Source organism: Thunnus albacares, chromosome 1 (genome assembly GCF_914725855.1).
Source record: "Thunnus albacares chromosome 1, fThuAlb1.1, whole genome shotgun sequence".
Taxonomy (NCBI): Eukaryota; Metazoa; Chordata; class Actinopteri; order Scombriformes; family Scombridae; genus Thunnus; species Thunnus albacares.
This window is the reverse complement of record NC_058106.1, coordinates 5372172-5391437: the sequence shown is the minus strand read 5'-3', so window position 1 is coordinate 5391437 and position 19266 is coordinate 5372172. Positions and strand designations below refer to the sequence as shown.

Genomic DNA, 19266 nt, shown 5'->3' with positions numbered 1-19266 from the left:
AGAGTACTCATGGACAAAAATGCCTGGAGCCATGGGACAAAAATGAATCCATGACCTTGACCTAGTGGAGCTTAAGCACTGGCATGCCTCCAAGACACTGCGGCCGTCTGACCGCGTTGTTTGCTCATGTGTTAGCTATATGCGGTGCACAAACTTGGATCTGGACGTACAGGACCACTAAACGCTCCAGCTGGTGGGTGGTGTTGTTTCCTCCATGATCACGATAGACTGCTTTTTTCTCTCCAAAGAAATGATGTAGCCTACCACGGAAACACTGCAGTTGATTGGATCGGATGTACTGTGAGTGGGGCGGTGCTTGGTTTTGGCTCGTCCATTTTCAAGCTGGAAAAAATGGCGGCCTGGTCAAAAACTTTTTCATTTGACAGCTAAACAGTACATTAAAATATGTTTCTGGAAATGCAGTAACAGAATCTTGATTCATATTTGATCAGCACTGCTTGGTTTGAAAGTTTTGATCTGAGTTTCACGAGGCAGGTGCAGGTGAATGGAATCATTTGCATAAAGTTGAGGTTGAGTCGTGTTGATGCAGATACAGATACGGCGGTCTGTCAATCTCCCCGCGCTGCATCCATCATGCACAGCGTGGCCGCATCTCCATTGAAAATGAATGGAATTCATCAATTTCGCATCACATCCAGTCCAGCGCCGCATTAGCCAACGTCCCTGATGCAACACCTTTGTATCATTGTATCACTGCGAAGCTCATTTTCACACAACTGTTGGAAAAACTTAGCGTGATTTCAGTGCATTTCCTGGGTTGTAGTACGCTCCTGTAGGAAACATTTTACTTTAAGACTGGACGAATCTTCCAATACTCGATTGGTATTAACTTTTATCTCTTGTTAGTATTCAACTAATTTAGAGCACATTTCATGTTGTCTGAAGATGACAACCCACACAACCTAATTGTTAACGACCTTGTAGAATTAATGTTATGCCTCATGTGACAGACAAGCTGTTGCTTAATTGTAAGGCAATTTACAAAGTCTGCAAACAGCCTTATTTCTCCAAGATTCCGTCTGCATTCCGTCTATGCTGTTGAATCCAAAATGCTTTTTCACATTACTTCTCAGATGGCTTACTGTCATGAATGTTACTAGTTTTCTGCATTTTTTGTAAGCAACACTTATAGGGCAAGGGCAGACAGTGCTTTTTGCAAACACTCCATGCTGGAGTACACAGTCTGTTGTGCTTATACATTGTGAATTATACATTTGAGGAGATGATTACAGATCTAATATTTAAAATGCCTATGTTGAAATAGTAAGTTATACGAATTTTGAATAAAAGGGACAGCCCCGGGTGGAAATAGACCAAAATATACTCCAGCAATGTTCTGAAAGCAAAACTGATTTTGGTTTGGGGACTTTCTGGCAGACCAAGCTTACTTCTCGGCTGTGTACCACCAATCAAACGGTTGTGTTTACTTACATTTGGCCTAAATCAGGACAGCAATCACCCAAGTCATCCAACATTCTAACACACCTTCTTAAAACCTACCTGCAGCAGGAAAGCTGGATTATTTAGCAATCCTAACAAAACGTTGTTAACTGAGGTAACCAACTAACAATTTAAGTCTTTGTCTCGTTCTTCATAAGAACATAAGAAGTAACTTGTTGGCGAGCAAAATCTGTTAACATGGGATGTTCTTTTCTCTCAAGCCTAGCTGTGGAGCCTGCAATGATGATTATTAGTGTCAACTGGAAATGTTTATGCATGTTTATGCTTCAGATTAAAATAACCCATGTGTTATTTTACAGACTTGAGAGTGGAAGAAGAGGTCAGAAATGCAAGCAAGAACCAGAGAGCAGCAAGCAGTGAAAATCAGTCCAGTGTGGGTTCTGGGAAATACAATTTGGAGTTATCAACTTGAAAATAAAACAAAATATTTCACTAAAAGCAAGTGTTAATAATCAGTTCATCTACTCCACTGTCACTTTTTTTTCTTTTTTGTAATTTAAAAAGTAGCAAACTTTTTTTAAGAGGTGATTAATAAAAACAAAACCATAAAGAGAGAACAATGAGCAATGATTTAAACACAGCTGCTGCAAACATGTGATGCAATATGAATAATTGAATCAAATACCTTCGTATGATTAATGTGAGATGGGTAACTTGGACCAAGAGAGATTTACTTTATTGTTTTAGCAATAAACACATTTTAATTGTCTATCACGTCATCAGTAAACTATAGTTTGATGTGGGATATATTTACATAATTTCCACTTTCTGTAAAATATTTGGACTAATAAATAATTACTGAAATTTAAAAGACATTCTAACCATAACCAAGATTCATAAGTAATGCATTTCAATCAATACATTAAAAATACTATTGCACTGGCAAAGGTAACTGTGCACCCTTGTTATTAACTCCAAACCATCAACAGTCTGTTGTCTTTTAACTTCCTTTCTACAGCAGAGCTGGCTACATGTTGTGTTGTGTACATTGACATCTACTGCTTGTGATCATCTTACACCTTGACATGAAGTGTGAAGTTGGGCTAGTTGGAAGCTAGTTCATCATGTAATTAAGGGAACTGGGATGTACCCATGGTGTCATTGCTGTGTCCGCTGGCTTCTTTGGGAGTTCTTCTGCCCTCTAAATCAAATAATGCAGTTTTTTTAATTTGTTGGTCTTTGTAAAATCTTCAAAATAATTATTGTTCACATGTAAAATGCCTACACTTATGCAGATGAGCTGAAAATGCATTGTACATAACCTGTGAACACATACAACCTGCCACTTTTATACAAATCTGAAATAAAACTGAAACATATTATTTTTTGTCAAATATGTAAAACCATTGAGTGCATAATTTCTTATTTCTGTTATGGAACGTCTATGAAGATGGCAAACCAGTTACTGTTTTCACCTGCAAAAATGTGTTTCCGAGGCAAGAGAACACTGATTAAATGGCAAAAAAAAAAAAAAAAAAAACTTCACACAACCACTACTATCACACTGTCATCTTTATCTTTCTGGTCAATCTCTCTCACTCTTTCTCCCTCTCTCTCTCTCTCTTACCCGCGTGCAAAGATACAGACGCATACAGAGACACACACACACACACACACACAAAACACTCCTCTTTACCTTCAAAAAGCCAGGGGAAGGCAGTCGGCATGAATAAATAGTTTAAGTGCTTATATTTCTATTCCTGCTTACCCAACTGCTAACAAGACCCAGTTCACAGTCAATGAGCTACTTCGGCATTCATGAGGATCACTGACAGTCACTTTGCATTCAACGCCAATCACAAACAGCAGAAAAAAAAGAGCACACACACACACACACACTCACTAACACACATAAAGAAGTCTGATTACAAGAGGCATTCTGCGGTGCTTCAGCATTCCCCAGTGTTTTACCAAAATAAAACAGGCAGCCCGTACTCATCCAGGCGGTTTGAAGCACACACATACAAGAGTATAGCAACAAGCAGGAAAACATGATTACCCTCCACGCATTTAGAGGTCACTGGCATTAGGAGATTAGGTAAAGTAAGCAATCATCATTTGGATATTTGATGATGAAACTATCCTGTTAAATTGATTATAGTGGTGCGCAGGGCAGGAGAGGGTGACAGCCACACCTGGCGACATATGGAGTGTGTGTGTGTGTGTGTGTGTGTGTGTTAGTGATTTCCTATCACATGTCATATTGGGCCACACCTGTCCTCCTTTGCTCTGCTCCTCTGTCCATCCTCTGTATGCATGAGGTTATTCTTAGAATTGTGCGAGCATGTGCCAGAGTGTGTGTGTGTATGTGCGTGTGTAACTTCACAAAATATACTACAAAAGATAATCGTCTGTTTACTTTGTGTGTATTCACAGCCACAGCCATAGGAGTATATGTACACGCACGCACACACACACACACACACACACACACACACAAGGGAGAGAGGACTCTGTCATGTGGATGAAGAGGTGATGAGCTTGCCATAACTGATTATGTCACTGTGTTCCACGACAGAGTGTGTGTGTGTGTGTGTGTGTGTGTGTGTGTTTGTGTAATATGTGGTCTTTCATAAGCTACTTTTGGGGACAAATTTCAGACTTAGGACCTGTTTATTGGGGACCACTTGTCCAATTGGGGACAAAAGCTGATTTTTGGTTCAGTTGTGATGGTTAGGGTAAATCTCCAGGAAATGAATGTAATGTACCCAAAAGTGACCATGGTCTGATAATGTGTGTGTGTGTGTGTGTGTGTGTGTGTGTGTGTGTGTGTGTGTGTGTGTGTGTGTGTGTGTGTGTGTGATCACAGTATCTTTTTTGTTGTGGCTACATGAAAGCCGATAGAGACAGACTGATTAATTAACTTACTTTCATACAGAATGATTCATGAACAGTCAGATATATAGAAAGAACATTTACTCAAGTACTTAAAGGACGGCTTCACAAAGTTTCAAGTCTGTCTTGAAACAACATTCCTCCTGTTCGTACTGGCCATTAGAAGATCCCTTCATAACGCACTTACAATGTAAGAGATGGGGGACAAAATCCACAGTCCTCCCTCTGTGCAAAAATGTATTTAAAAGTTCATCTGAAGCTAATATGAAGCTTCAGTCATCTAAATGAGTCAAATTTAGTTCCCCATCACCTCCACTGAATAGCCAGTATGAACAGGAGGAATGATTACAGCGAAAAAAAAGTTGAAAAATTATGAATCCGTCCTTTAAGTACATGACGGCTGTAGCTACTTTAGACTTAGTCTTAAGACTTTACATGCAAAACATTAAAATGTGATGCATTTAGCACCTGGACACCAGTATGTGCACAGACATTTTGATAACTTTCAACTTGAAATGAATTTAAAACTGAAAAAAAAACACAATTGAACTGTGAGTGACAGAGCTATTTCAACCCTTTTCCAACAATAAATCAACTCTGTCATCAGTAAGTCTCTTAGATTAAAGGTCAACTCCAAAATATCTAATGCAACAAAAACATTTTTAAACAGTTTCCATTGTATATATTTCTTTTTAATATAAAGATTGAATGCTAACCGTTTAAACACACTGACCAAACATACATAAAGCTAACATGTGGTGCAGCCTATGCTAATTAACCCATGAATGAGAACCAATTAAGAGCAAAAAGGTCATGCAGTCTAATCTAAAGATAAACAGCAAAAGTGTTTCTTCTTAGTCACTATTAGAAACGAATGCTAACACTAAAGGCAATGATGTCATCACCTGGCATTAACAGGAACTATATCACAATTATAAGAAGAACAGCAGCAGCAGATGCAACAACAGTAATACTAATACTATAATAATTATTATAATTATTATATGTATTGACGTATTTTTTACATTGTGGTATCTGCTACTTTTACTCAAAGCTGCATTTATTAATTTTTATCCACCTGGGGTTGGAAAAAAAAAAAAACAGCAAAACAAGCTGACAGACACACAGTCATGACACATTTCACAGTAGACATTTTAATTTGTCAGTGTAGGAAATGCACAGGTGTTACAAATGACATTAACGATGGCTCTGTAATATTCAGTAAGTCATGACAGTGTGACAGTGAGCCAGCACGCACAAAGCCAGGACCCTGAAACTGAAGCAGCTACACAGAAATTCAGCCATCATTCATTTTATTATTTACACCTGCGCTTTTCCTGCTGTGACATGTTGAAATGTATTCTGTTAGATCCGCCTCTTTTCATCTAGAAAGTTGTAAGAGCTAACAAACACTCAGCTATTTACACTTCCGGCAGACACGGAGCAACACAAGCGTCGATTTGAAGTTGTATCTCTGGTCACCTTATGAATATAACACCAAGATATTAAATGTGCTGGAAGGACAAAACAAGCTAAAGGAAGCTAAAAAAAAAGTTGTGTACAGCTGCAGAGTTGAGTGTTTATATCAAAAGTATTGCAGATTTAAATTCTGCATGACGGCTCATTTTTAAAGTCTTATTTGCCTCGTGACGTTATCTTTTGTTAGCTTTGCTGTTGCTTTCTGTTGTTTTTGAACTGCTTTCCTGCATCAATTCTCTGTTTGCCACTAGCCTGCTCCATCCACAACACTGCTGTCAACCCAAACTAACCCACAACAGCCCTGTTATCATTTAATGACTTGATTGCAGGTAAGTGGGGAGGTTAAGGCATGATCACACGGAGTCACAGAGAGATAATAAATAACTTTATTCAATAATCTAAAAGCAAAAAGTATGCACTTTTTTAAAAAAAATATTAATTTAGAAAGTTTCTATTACAAAAAGTGTTTTTCTCTGTGGCTTGTAACAGGTTTTAAATGTTTTCTCCTTTTCCTGTAAATCACAGATATTGCACTTTAAGCAACCAGGGAATAATGCTCTCGCCATCTTTTCCTCATCAAAAAAAAAAAAAAAGAAAAAGGGGAAAAATTCAACCCACCAAGATGTTTCTTTTTTGCCCTCTCTTAGTTTAGAGGATATTTGCAGGCCACTGGCTCTAGATAATTCATCTCCAATCTGAAAATTAAAGCCGCTGATAATGACAGTTAAGAACATATTTTTCCAACTGTAACGTTATTGCTTAAATATGAAGCAGTAAGTGGTTGGAGTGTACTTTTCCAGGGGAACAATAAAACATTCTCAACTACATGTAGCACTGCACGCGCACACGCACGCACGCACACACACACAAACGCACCAAACTAGTGCTGCTATATCCGCCGGCAGCTTGAGATCTCAGTTAAAGCCCAGGAGGAGGCGTAGAGAAAACATGCTGGAAATACCCCGAGTTTAAAGTGCTAAAGTGAAGACTAAAACACAGATTTATTCAGCAGAAGCCAAAGACCAAGGGAGAGTTTTAACACATTTACACCAGAGAGCCCTCTGAGGAGAGACGCACCAGTGGGTGGTTGTGTGAGAGCTTATTTGAGCATGTAGTGTATGTCTGACTGTGTGAGTGCGTGCGCTGTGTGTGTGTGTGTGTGAGCGTGCGCGCATACTCCCATCGGTGCGTTCATTTCTCTTATCCGTACACCCACCTTTTTCTTGGTTTCGAGACAATCTCCCAGGATGCCTATTCTACATTAAACAGTGCTTTGAAGACAATTGAGCTGAGACCCAGGCTGATCAAGGCTCCCTTATCCCTCCCAGCACATCTATTATCAAAGCCTTCGTACCATTACCGTCATTATACACTATGTATTATTATTATTATTTTGAAAATGCAGTGCTGAGAGCAGGCGAGAGACGGGGGCCCCCGTAAACAAATCTATTATTGGTGATGAATTGCATAATAACACAGGCATAATGCCGTTCTCTCACAAAACTGGTGAAGGTGCTGAACTGGAAAAAGTACCCCGTCGGTAAAATTTGAATAAACAATGGGCGAGAGAGGGAGAGAGACAAAGATGGAGTGGTCGTTAGATGCTGTGTTCTTACTTGAGAGCTAAAGACTGTAGTTTGCTCAGCGCATACTTGGTCCCCCCCCCCTCCACCCCATCTGTGTCTCTGTTTGTTATCAATCATCTTATATGTCATTACTGATTTAAAAGGTACCATCATTAAAGAATAGTGCACTCTGCCTTATTTGGTGACTTTTCTATGTTAGTTTATGTGTGCGCTTTGAGGAATTTGGTGTAATGAGATCACATCAGCTGTTTTTTTTTTTTCTTTATCATCATGTCTTTCTCTTTGGAATTTCTGTTTGGAAGTTTTCCGAGGGTGGTGCTCTTATTTCTAATGCTGAATAATCAGAGGAAGGGAAAAAAACGGATCTCTTCCTGTGCTCACAGTGGAAAAGCTTTGATAAACAGATGTTATCATAATGACAGGCAAGATCTGATCCAAATTTCCTCATACTTATAATAATAATTAATAATAATTTGAAGTTATGACAACTTGGGTCTTATTTTTGTCGTTTTTGTTATTATTCCACCTCTGTATTAGTAACATTACACTCCAAAAGTGAATTGCTGAGATCTTAAAGAGCGTTGAGAATAAGTCTAATATGGCAAGAAACACAAGCAGTAAGATGACCATACAGGTTTTCAATAAACACCCTTGTTAGCGAAACATTTATTTCATTTTTTCAAGTCCCCTTCACTCAACAATGCGTTCTCCTTCTTATTCCTTCACTGAAGAAGGAAAGTTTCTCTGTGCTCACCTTCAATCTCAGTTTAAGGGGCGGGACTACGAGCAGGATTTGTGACATCACGACTAGTTAGCGGGAAAACCACATCAGACTCAGGTTATCAGTCGAAGCAGAGTATTTTCTGTGTCTTAAAACATGTGTGGAGGGGATCTTTAAGGAGTGAGGAATATGACTGGATAACAGAGTAATGTATCTCATGGTCTTTTTTAGCCAAATAAATAACATTTTATTATTCCAAAGAAAATAGTCTAGATAATCTGGTTTAACTGCTGGCTTGTTTGCAAATTGTCTAATTATCTGACTGCTCATGTTTCTTTCTCTGTTAACTTTGTTATAATGATGTCACTGTGTTCAGTGTTATCAAAACCAATAAAAATTACAACCACAAAAATAAGACATATGTTATAAAAAACTGGAACTATACTTTAAAAGGTTTTTACTTTTAATCTACTAGTCAGCTTCCAGGTCCGTGGTATATAGTTGTACAATTGTTTTTCATGCTTATTCATTTAAGAAGTTTTCTTACAGCTGGGTTAATAATTTGTCCTGTTCTTTATGATATGAAGGTGGGAGATTTTTATTGTGAAGTAGTAATGCAGGTAGGAGCTAAAAACACAGCAAACAACATGTCAGTGTCAGCAAAAGGCTCTTCCAAACAAGGGAAAATGCAATTTTTGTTGTTAAGCACTTGGAAAATGAGGGCACAAAGTTAGTCACTGTTTCGTTTTGTACAGTGTTTAATACTGAGTGACATTTCAATGTCTTTTCATAGCTTTACTGAGTTTGAAAATTATTGTGTAAGACTGCCCTATTAGCCCAATGGCCCTCAATTTGGTCGTTCTCAACATGTGATTAACATCTCTTGGTTAAGTTAGCACACTAGTCTGAAGAAATGCAGCACTACTGAAGTGTGTTTTGCAGTAACTGCAGTATATAAGGTTAAGCATGTTTAAAACCAAAGTGAGTTAAAGCTGCATTTACTGTGTGATTCTGCACTATTTACCTATGTTTAATGGTGATTCTACATAAGGAGTGACTGTATCAGTGATTGCCATTAAGTTAAAATGCTTAAAAAGTGGCAATTTGTGATCAGAATATAAATAGTAATTCATTTTAAGGTTTATAATAAGAATTGTAATTGTAATAATAAGAGATGTGAATGATTATCATAGAGTTGTGAAGTGGGAGGGGGCACTGGGTCAGGAAGTGTATTTCCATTTTTTATTCCCATTTTAAAATTTTCTTCGAATGATCTCCTCATTGTTACTGAACATAGAAACTCAGGATTCTCCCAGATAATGTAATGATCCTATAGGTTGATATTATGACCACCAACTTATTTCAACTTCATTTCTAAGAAATCATGTTTTACCTGTGATTTTGGCAGACAGCTAAGAACACCAAAAATAGCCACGAGTCTCGTCCACCGTTGCTATGGAGAAGAACCTAGTCAGAAGCATGAATCAGAGCCTAATTAACTCAAAATAGTTGCTGCATTCACTCAAAAGTGACCCAGAAATTTAAAGTCAAGTGACTCTGTAGTTTGTAATATCAGCTTTCTCAGTACTACTAGTACTTTTTCAATACTAACTACATTCACCAAGCAGTAAAACTGACTGCTGAAACTTAATTTGGGATGTTAGCTGGGTCCTAGCATAAGCCAAAACAGGTGAGCATTCTACTATCAAACTATGTTTTGTAAGTACGCTTTTTTTTGTGTGTAAATCCATGTTGTTTCGTACGAGTTGAAACACTGCATCAACCGGCAGAACACCAGTTGTTTTCAACATGCTAGCATGTTAGCATTAGCTTGTGTGCATCCTGGTCATTTTCAGTAGCATTTTGAGACTTCCATCTTCAGAAATAGTAGGCGTGTACTGAGAACCTAGATCCGAGCACAATGTGTTTGACTACATATGTTTCTGAAATGTCATGATTTACACTCATTGTATAGCCAAGATTCTAGCGCTAAACTGGTAGAATGAATACAATTGCATTCAAACCAGAAGAGACAAAATGGATGGGGCAGCAAAAGGTGAATATGATTACACAATATACTGTATATTGCACCTGACACTGACCTACAGTAATTTGTATGTGTGACACATCTAAATCATTTAGATTCAGTGTTTATTTAATCTGATATCTCTCATGAGTGAGCCAACTTTTTAAAGTGGCTAACGTTATCAGCTCAGCTAGTAGCCTAAAGTTTTGTTTTATGGAAGCTGTGGTAACTTAGCCGTCAATGTATGACATGATCAGAAAAAAAGTTGGATTGGTCATATAACTTGCCTCGGGTGTTATTACTGTTTGTAGGACTACCAGACCTATGAAATATAGAACTTTTTGGCTAACACGAGACTAGGCTAGTTTGGAGTTGCTAGCCAAGGGGAGGCACAACTAACCTATCACTGCTAATGGTGTAGCTGGCTACAGTGCAGTGTAATGTATGTTAGCTGTATATTAGCTTATGCTCTGCTCATATCACGTACACGTATCTTGGAGCTGATACGGACATTTACACACTTTGTTTTTCTGGCTCAGCATGAGAGGTATATCCGTTTTTTCCTCACACTGACTGACTGTGTGAGTTTGGCAGAGTAACCCCATCAACTGAAGAACTGACGGAGACTTGTCGGCTAATAAGACACAAGTATTTCCACGTATTTTCCTGTAAACCCTCTCTGATTGGTCTTGCCTCTTCCATTCACTGAAGATACAAAATTACAACACTGCCATCTTCCTTAGCGACAAACCTCTCAAAGTACAGAATTATTTGAGGCTAAAGAAAAAATCTTCAAGGCTACAGCCGCCAAATACCCAGGCCAGGCGACGCCCATCCACTCCAACACACAGAATAATGACAGCTGTCACACTCGACATTCATTCCCCTCCTCTCTCACTTACTTTCTCTTTCTTATGGGTCCAAGAAGAACAAGAGGGTGAATGAATGTGTCCATGTTCTTCTACACACACACACACACACACACACACTCGCACACAGAAACTTGCTAACACTCCCCCTCCTCAGAGTGCACACACTGTTTATCTATGCTAATTTGAATATATTTTTGGGTCAATTGTGTGCTCACCAGAGACGGCTTCCACGCCTACCCTTTGCCGAACAATTTAAATTTTTAATATTCCATTTAATTTATATGGGCCACCACTGAGGCAATCTGACAATGCCAAAAAGCCGTCTTGATTTTTTTCTTTTTTTTTTTGAGTGGGGGGAAAAAAAGAAGACCTTTCTTTCTTAGAAATTCCATTGCCCTGGTTTCTGCCCTTCCCTCACCTGACTCCCTGTTCTTATCTATCTTAAAACCATTTCACCTTAAGAAATAATCAATAAAAACAATTATGAGATCCAAGCCTAGCACCAATGTTCTCTCCTCTTCCTCTCCTCTTCCCCATCTTTTGTTTTTTCTCTCCCTTGCTATCTCTTTCTCTCCCTTCTGTTTTTATCCTCTTGTCTCTTCTCCCACCATCCTCTCTCCTTGGTGATTCACCGGGTATAATATTTAATTATACTCTATAATTTATGCAGGTTATCAAACTCTGAGCGCATCATTTTATGTACATTGTGTAAATTGCTTTTTTCTCTCTCCCTCCCTGTCTCTCTTTCTCTTTCTGTCTTTTCTTTTCCGTGTTTTTTTTTTTTTTTTTTTTTCCTTGGATGGGAGGAGGGTAAAATCTTTGCAGGCATAGACAGAGATATTGAAGCCTGGGTGCAAATGTGAAATGAATAAACAGGCTGGATCTCTTCTTCAAGGGCCTAAATGAGATCTGCACAAAATAATTTAAACTAGGCCCATTCATCAAGCCCAGCCAGGGAATGTGTGTGGCAGCGGCCTGTGTATGTTGTCCATACTGTTTGTGTGTGTGTGTGTGTGTGTGTGTGTGTGTATTCTGTGCCCCTGGCAGCGGTGGTAGTAGTATCCTTCTGTAGAGAGACAGAGATTAAGACTGAAACCAAATAAATACTGAAATTGAAGGTTTCATAGTAAAGTTTAGAAACATCTGAGTACTGAGCCACTTAATACATACACATTCTTGCTCTGTCTTATGATTTACCTGCCAAGAATTTGTGAACTCAAGAACATTTCTTGCCAAGTCTAACACTATACCCCAAAAAACTAACATACGGTATATTTTTATAGAAATATGTCACCTTATCCATAATTTGTGCATAACTTCAGCATTTAATGTTACTGTCTGACTTACTGGCCGGTCTGGCGGGTGACCTTTATTGATTTATCCGCCAAAGACAAATTTTACCGGCATCCAGTGCTGGTCGGGTGTTAATTTCGGACCCTGGCAGCATGCCTGCATATACTATTATATGTAGTCTTAAAATCCTGTCTTAAATCCTATACAAAATATTGCCAGAGCACCAGTTTATCATCACAGCGCCACTCCACTAATGTCAGAAATATCTAAACAAGTGTCAGTATCTAAATTATGGCAGAAGTAGTCAGATCAGCGCGTTAATTATGAGGAAAATTAGACTTGAGCTATTAAAAATATTCACATTGGAAATAATCACAGTGATCTCACAATACACAGTTTTGTTATTTTTTTCCTTTGAAGGAAAATCTAATTTTAAGAGGACTAATGCATATCAGTGACTTGATAAGATGTTCTTGCTGTGAATGGAACCGAGGTAATCCAAAGTCCTTGGCAAATGCAGCTATTCAAACTAATAGAATAATCAGATGAATGAAAAACATTCAAATATTAATTGAAAACATTTAAACACTGGTGCACAAGTACTTAAAAACAGTATAATGTATAATTTACTGAAACTACAGAAAATACTCATAGTTTCATCTCAACTGATGTCACCAAAACCTTGAGATTTTATCATTGTGATCAGTCTTGATATTTTTAGAAGCAAGACTGACCTTTGTACTAAGCCATCATACTGTAAGTCAAAACCTTGATCATATTAAACATTAGAAAGGTTGATCTAATAGTCTACCATCAAGTATAATGTTGAATACTTTGGTTTTATGCTAAACAAAGATGGTTAGCATGATAAATATTATATCTGCTTAACATTAGCATGTTCGCATTGTTACTGTAAGCATGTTAGCATTCTGACATTAGCCTTTAGCTCAATGCACCAATGTGCCTAAGTACAGCCTCACCAAGCACAGAGTGTCTTGAATTTACTGATGGTGTAACACAAATGTCCACTGCATTTTTCATGGAATTTGCGGTGCACTATGTGTGCGGTTCAACTTCATCAGAAAAACTGTTAAATTTGCTCAAAATATTACTTACTATTAAAAGTATGGTATTATGATTTTGTATAAAAAGATGATGGTTTGTGTTAAAATGATCACTTTGTTAAGGTTGGAGAAACATGTGGTGTGGGTTAAAGCTACCACTTCCTTAAAGTTAGGCAAACTTTGTGGCCATGGCAACAGTAAACACAGCAGGGTTAAGGTTAGGGGACGATCATAGTTACGGTTTTTAAAAAACTCAACCAGAGTGTTGAATTTTGCATAATATACTTTAGATTTGTATTTGGCCTATATCTTATTATTTTGCCCCTCATATATACTTTGAATACTTCCCATTTTATTGAAGCACCAGTTTGTTCTGTGTTTAGAGAGAAGCATTCATCTATTTTCCCCATCAAGAAGTTTCACAAAATCAAGGTACTGGAGCCATCTAGATTGAATTAATATAAAATTAATATAATTAATATAATCTCAATTGAAAGATTGAAATTATATTAGATACTTGTACTGTTAATGAGACTGGAGAGATGCCAATAGAGCGATCATGTATTGATATGATATATTGATATGACCACCAGTTATATATTGACCAGTGCAGGATGATAAGGAAAGAAAGAGGTTTTGACAAAAGGATGGATTATCACCATTAGGAGCATATATACTTATTAAGTCGACCTGGGTAGATACTGTGGTACCATTTAGTGTAGTGTACCTCTCTGATGGGGTATGTATTTGTTTTTCAACTGAAAGGGGGTCAACTTATGATTTAATATCATGACCTCTTGGCATACGAAGTAAAGGAAGCAGAATAAACTTGCCCTGGCCATTTTTTTTTCAACCCTGTTAATGTCATTTTGTATCAAGTGTGTTTCCTGTAGGAAAATTATACTGGACTTCATTTGCTTAATCCTACTCAATACCTGTTTAAGCTTCACCTATTTGTTCAGTCCTCTTGTATTCCAGCTAGAGATTTTTAACGCTGATCCATTTAGCATGAGGCTATGAAATAACTTTTAGATCATGGGTACAGGATGATCCAAACATAGTAGTGCCATTTGTTTTCTTGGTTGTACATTAGGATAGCATAACTGAAAATATAAAAATAAAAAATAAAAGCAAAACAGAGAGATCTTTCCTTCCCAAGAAACCCTCATGCACTCCAAATGAAGCACAAGTAAAAAACACAGAGTAATTAACTTTGGTTATGCAGAACGTTTGATCCACAATGTGAGGGCCAACGTGATTTGGGTGCTGACACATTGTTTTATAGGCTCACTAACACACTGAAGAGAAATAGACCGTGAGCTCGACCTACAGCAAATTAAAAGGGGGAAAAAAAGGTTCACATAAGCCACTTTTGTAACCGTGCAACGTAGTAAGTTTCTGTTACAGTAAACATATACAGAAAGAGTGCCAAAGAAAAATGTCTTTAAGGTCTGATTCGGTTAGGCTTCTGGTTTTAAGACAGAGGTCATTTGTCCACCATGAGAGTTCACATAATAAAAAAGGTACCCATGTAATAAATGGGGAGAAACAAAGGGGTATTACTTGCAGATTATCTCAAACTTAGGTCCTCAGTCTGTCACCATAGTGACTTTCAGACATACTTTATATTTACTTGAGATGGAGTAAGAAGAGACAAAAAACAAGTATGGTTGATCCTTGTGAAGTCGTTTGTATACTTCAGAGATAGTCCTTGAAGATCAGTCGTTGACCATCATGAGTGATCACCGGATGAGCTGGGTAGAGCAACCCGTAGCGGATATTCATGATCCGAAACTGGGCCTTAACTCTATCGAGTTGTTGTTGAAGCTGGCGGGTATCAGCTGATAGATCTGGAAAGAAGCTGACTCATTGATTTTCTTACAGTGTGTTCTCATGGTTTTTATAATTCAGAAATTTCATGATAATCCTTCTGGGTGTTGAGGACCGTCTTGGGTTAACTTGGCCTATCTGATGTGCTCGTTTGATGACTTGGATGGGGGTGAGAGCATCACCCAATACCTTGTTTTCCAAAAAGTTGCACATATCTAAACCTTTGGTTTTCTCAGGGAGACCAACTAGTCTCACATTAGAGCGTCTTCCTCTGTCTTCTTGGTGTTGGATTTTATTGCTCAATATCTCCATCGTTCCCTCCAGTTGTTCAACCTTTTGTTGGAGGGCAGTTGTATCTTCCTCTGCTGTGAGATTCTCTCCTCCACTTCCCCAGTTCTCCTCAAGTGCAACAGTCCTTTAATGCCATTAATTGCTTCCAACATATTGACAGATTGTTTGGTGAAATCTTCCTTCAGTGAACGAATAGCATGCAGTATATTTCTGTTTGAAGGCATGCTAGCACTAGCTTTGTTCTGATTCTCATCAGCGACATTGCTAACGTTGATCGTGGCAATGCTAGTCGTGTTGTTTTGTACCGATGTCTTGGATGACTCTTGTCCATATTTAGAGTTTTTTGGTGGCATAGTTTCTGACAGAGCTTTTCCAAAACTTAAAAATAAATTTATTCGAGCCATCAGTCGTTTTTTAAGTGTTTTTTCAGCCAAGTTACTGCGACTTGTCAGTGGAACACCATAACCAGAAGTCACTATAGGTCATTTTTGAGCTGACATTATGACCTATTGTGTCATTTTTCTTGGGAGGACAGCTCTTTTATACATGTTTCTTTCCCACCCCTTCAACTTTGCTCGTAGCTCTTATAAATTCCATTTGTACTATGTTTACACCTGGTCTTCAGAGGCAGAGAATTTTCTCCTGCAAAACTGACCATCACAAATTTAATTCAGCCGAACACATCATCAACTTCTGTTAACATGACGGTACATTGTCTAATTATCTGCACAATCTTTCAAACTCACAAAAATCAAATGTAAAATGCGACTCCAGCCTGCAGTATCTTTATGATAAATATCGTCTTTAGTGTAAAATTTGTTACATCTGCCCTGAGGCCTTAGTAAATCTGGACCTAAGTCTTGTTATTATCTTCGCCATGCATTTAGTCGTGTGTGTCTGTCTGTCTGTGTGTTTGTGTGTGTGTATCTGTCCGCAGCTAATCTCACACTTTTTTGTGCACATTTATGACTGTATGCTCAAAGACCTCTTGTGGTTGCAGTGATTCACAATTTTTGAAAAACCTATTTTATAACGTGTTTTATACCACCATTGACTCTTGTAGGGGCCGCAAGTGATCAACAACTGCAGCAAAATGCATTTTGTCTATTGGCTAGATTAAATACAAGTCTGTTGCAGGCCACATTTTGGCCTTTGTCGTGGCTCAAAAACTGATATCCATATAAAAATTTGGTCTCATCTTGAACTGGAGCATCTGCTGATGAATTCCATACCCAATATTTTATGATCCACCAAAGTTAGGCATGATACAATATCAATAAATTCCCATTTTTGTTAGCTTCGCCACCATCTTGACTGTAAGGGAGCATGGAGGGGCAACTGAATGAGATTCAACTCTTCTTTGTTTGGGAGGGGAGGGGGAGGTAAGGAGGGTTTTATTCTGTGTGGTGTGTCACAACAAAATATTCTAAATAAATAAAAATGTTTAAATTGTCCAGTTTATTGTTTCCTTATTAAGTTTATACAGTTCGGTGAATCAGGGGCACTCGTTTACAATACCATTACACTATCCTATGCATCTTAAAGAAAACTGAGACAATACCAGACACACCTGGCGGAGATCTGCACTCTACTTAGTGCACTCTTCTAGTTATTCATATTAAACATAGAAATTATTCATAGAAATTAGTCATATGAAATATTGAATGTGAAATTTCCTTCAAGTTAGTGCAATAATACAAATAGCAGTTACTAATTACTCAGAAATTTGTGCTCCAAAATATATAAAATAAGTCACTGCTAGTAGTAAGCGTAATACCTGGAACAGTACTGTAGGTGTGATCAGATTACACACTTGCAGTACCGTTAATTTGTTCTTTAGTTGTCCATTAAGGTTATAGGAACCTAATACTAATTACTATACACAGCCTTATCATTCTCTTACAGAGTAGTGGCAGGGTGGGCCTCCGGCCTGAATACTGTAGGTCTGTGGGAATACACACACACACACACATCCATATGCACACCATGCTTCCCTTTATTTCACTCTCCAGTGTTTTAAATGTCACTGACCTGAGGGCAAAGCACATACCATTTCAAGCACCCATCAGTCTTCCACTAGGACACATACACACAGGGCTTTCCACAAGGATAGGAAGTAGCCACCCAGTGGGAAAAAGTAGCTAGCTAGGGAGTTCCGGGGACATGCCCCCCTGGAGAAACATTATGGGTGTAAAAGCCCAAATTTGGTGGCCTCTGGCACATCCTAATGCCACTATTCTATCATATATGCTGATATACATACTTAATTATTGCATATTTTAATGAGTTTTCCTACCCAATTGTAAACATGTGGTGAATTATTTTAAAGGAGAATTAGGCCTCTTGTGCGTTTCAGCCCACACAGTCTGTAAATAGCTATTAATATACAAAACCACACCTATTCCTGACTGATCAGAACTCTTGTAATTATGTAATCATTAGACCTTATTTATTATTTTTTATTTATTTATTGACACCTTTACTATACGGTTTATCAAGACATGTCATAATGATGGTTAAGATATAGTTTTACTAGAAATATAAATATTATTTTACTTAACGAAAAAATAAACAAGGTTATTTTAAGGGGGAACATGTTTTTAATCCCATGTCTTATCTAGCTTATGTATTGGTTTTAAATTCAATTATTTATAAAATAAATCTATGTCAAAAATAACTAAAATCATGTGAATCTACTGAATCAACTCAACTTCTAGTCATCTTCATCTTCTTTATACTTCATTATATCTTACTGCAGGAAGTTCCATTATATTAAGTTATTATAATAAAGGTCCAGGAACAAGACCACGCTCCTCTCTCTCACTATATTCAATCACCTGCGCATACCTATATAGGCGTGTCTAACCCCTTCCTCTTTCACTTGAACTATAACAAGCTTGCATCGCAAACGCTTACCTCTCGTCCGTGCTCCGTGATCCTCGGTGACGTACCGTCCACAACTCGATCCTGCAGTACCAACGAGATATCTCCTTCACCACCACATCCACACGGAGGCCTACTCCTGCAGACGTCGCGCTTCTGATCAGCTGGGATCCAGACGGCTCCACACGCATCGACGCAATAGTCCACTCGCAGCTCTTTTCCCGCGATTAACATCTTCAACTGGATGTTTGCTCACCTCCGGCGAGTTCTCAGGGAGACGGTCGTCCCACTCCTACGAAACGATGATAAAGGCAAACTTTCCACCTCTATGGAGACCCTACTTTAATCAATCCTCTCGCTAGCAGCTTAAATCCTCCCGCTTTTCCAGGTTCACTGTCCGCCGCCGGGCCGACGCACGTCGCACACTGATGACACACATGCAGATGTCACAACTCCGCCTACTGCAGCAGAGCCACATCTACGTCCGACTTAACCTTTCATCCCAAATTTTCCTGTTTATCGCTTAAGCATCCCAACAAAAGGTGCTCGTTTAACCATTATTGCTCACATTGACTCCTCTTCCTGTCATTATGTTTCCACGTTAACATTTTAAAGCTTGGAGAATTCTGACCCATCTCTTTTCTTTTTATGCCTGATGGTTATCCCATGGCTAAATCCTGGTTTATTCATATCTACGGCGAGTGCATAAAGGACTATTTTGCCAAATTTCAACCTTGTTTCTATTTATTCGAATTGGGATATAGCATAAAACATGCAAACAGAACAGTTTAATGTTTAATGTCTCTTGGGCACAGCTTCAAAAACATATGTTACACATATATTAATGAAAAATAAATAAATTAATAAAAAATAACCTTTAGCTTCCTCAGCCGCTATGGCATGC

The 19266-nt window shown here is 38.2% G+C and overlaps 1 protein-coding gene across 6 annotated transcripts in view; it reads right to left on the bottom strand.

Annotated features, from left to right (window-relative positions):
* znf536 (zinc finger protein 536) overlaps nucleotides 1-18770 on the bottom strand; it is a 366331-nt gene extending 347561 nt beyond the window's left edge. For all 6 annotated transcript variants that reach the window (XM_044359969.1, XM_044359703.1, XM_044360131.1 and 3 more), the window contains exon 1: nucleotides 18396-18770. The gene's annotated coding sequence lies outside the window, so the exon portion shown is untranslated. The remainder of the gene's footprint in view (nucleotides 1-18395) is intronic.
* Between the last annotated feature and the right edge of the window lie 496 nt (nucleotides 18771-19266).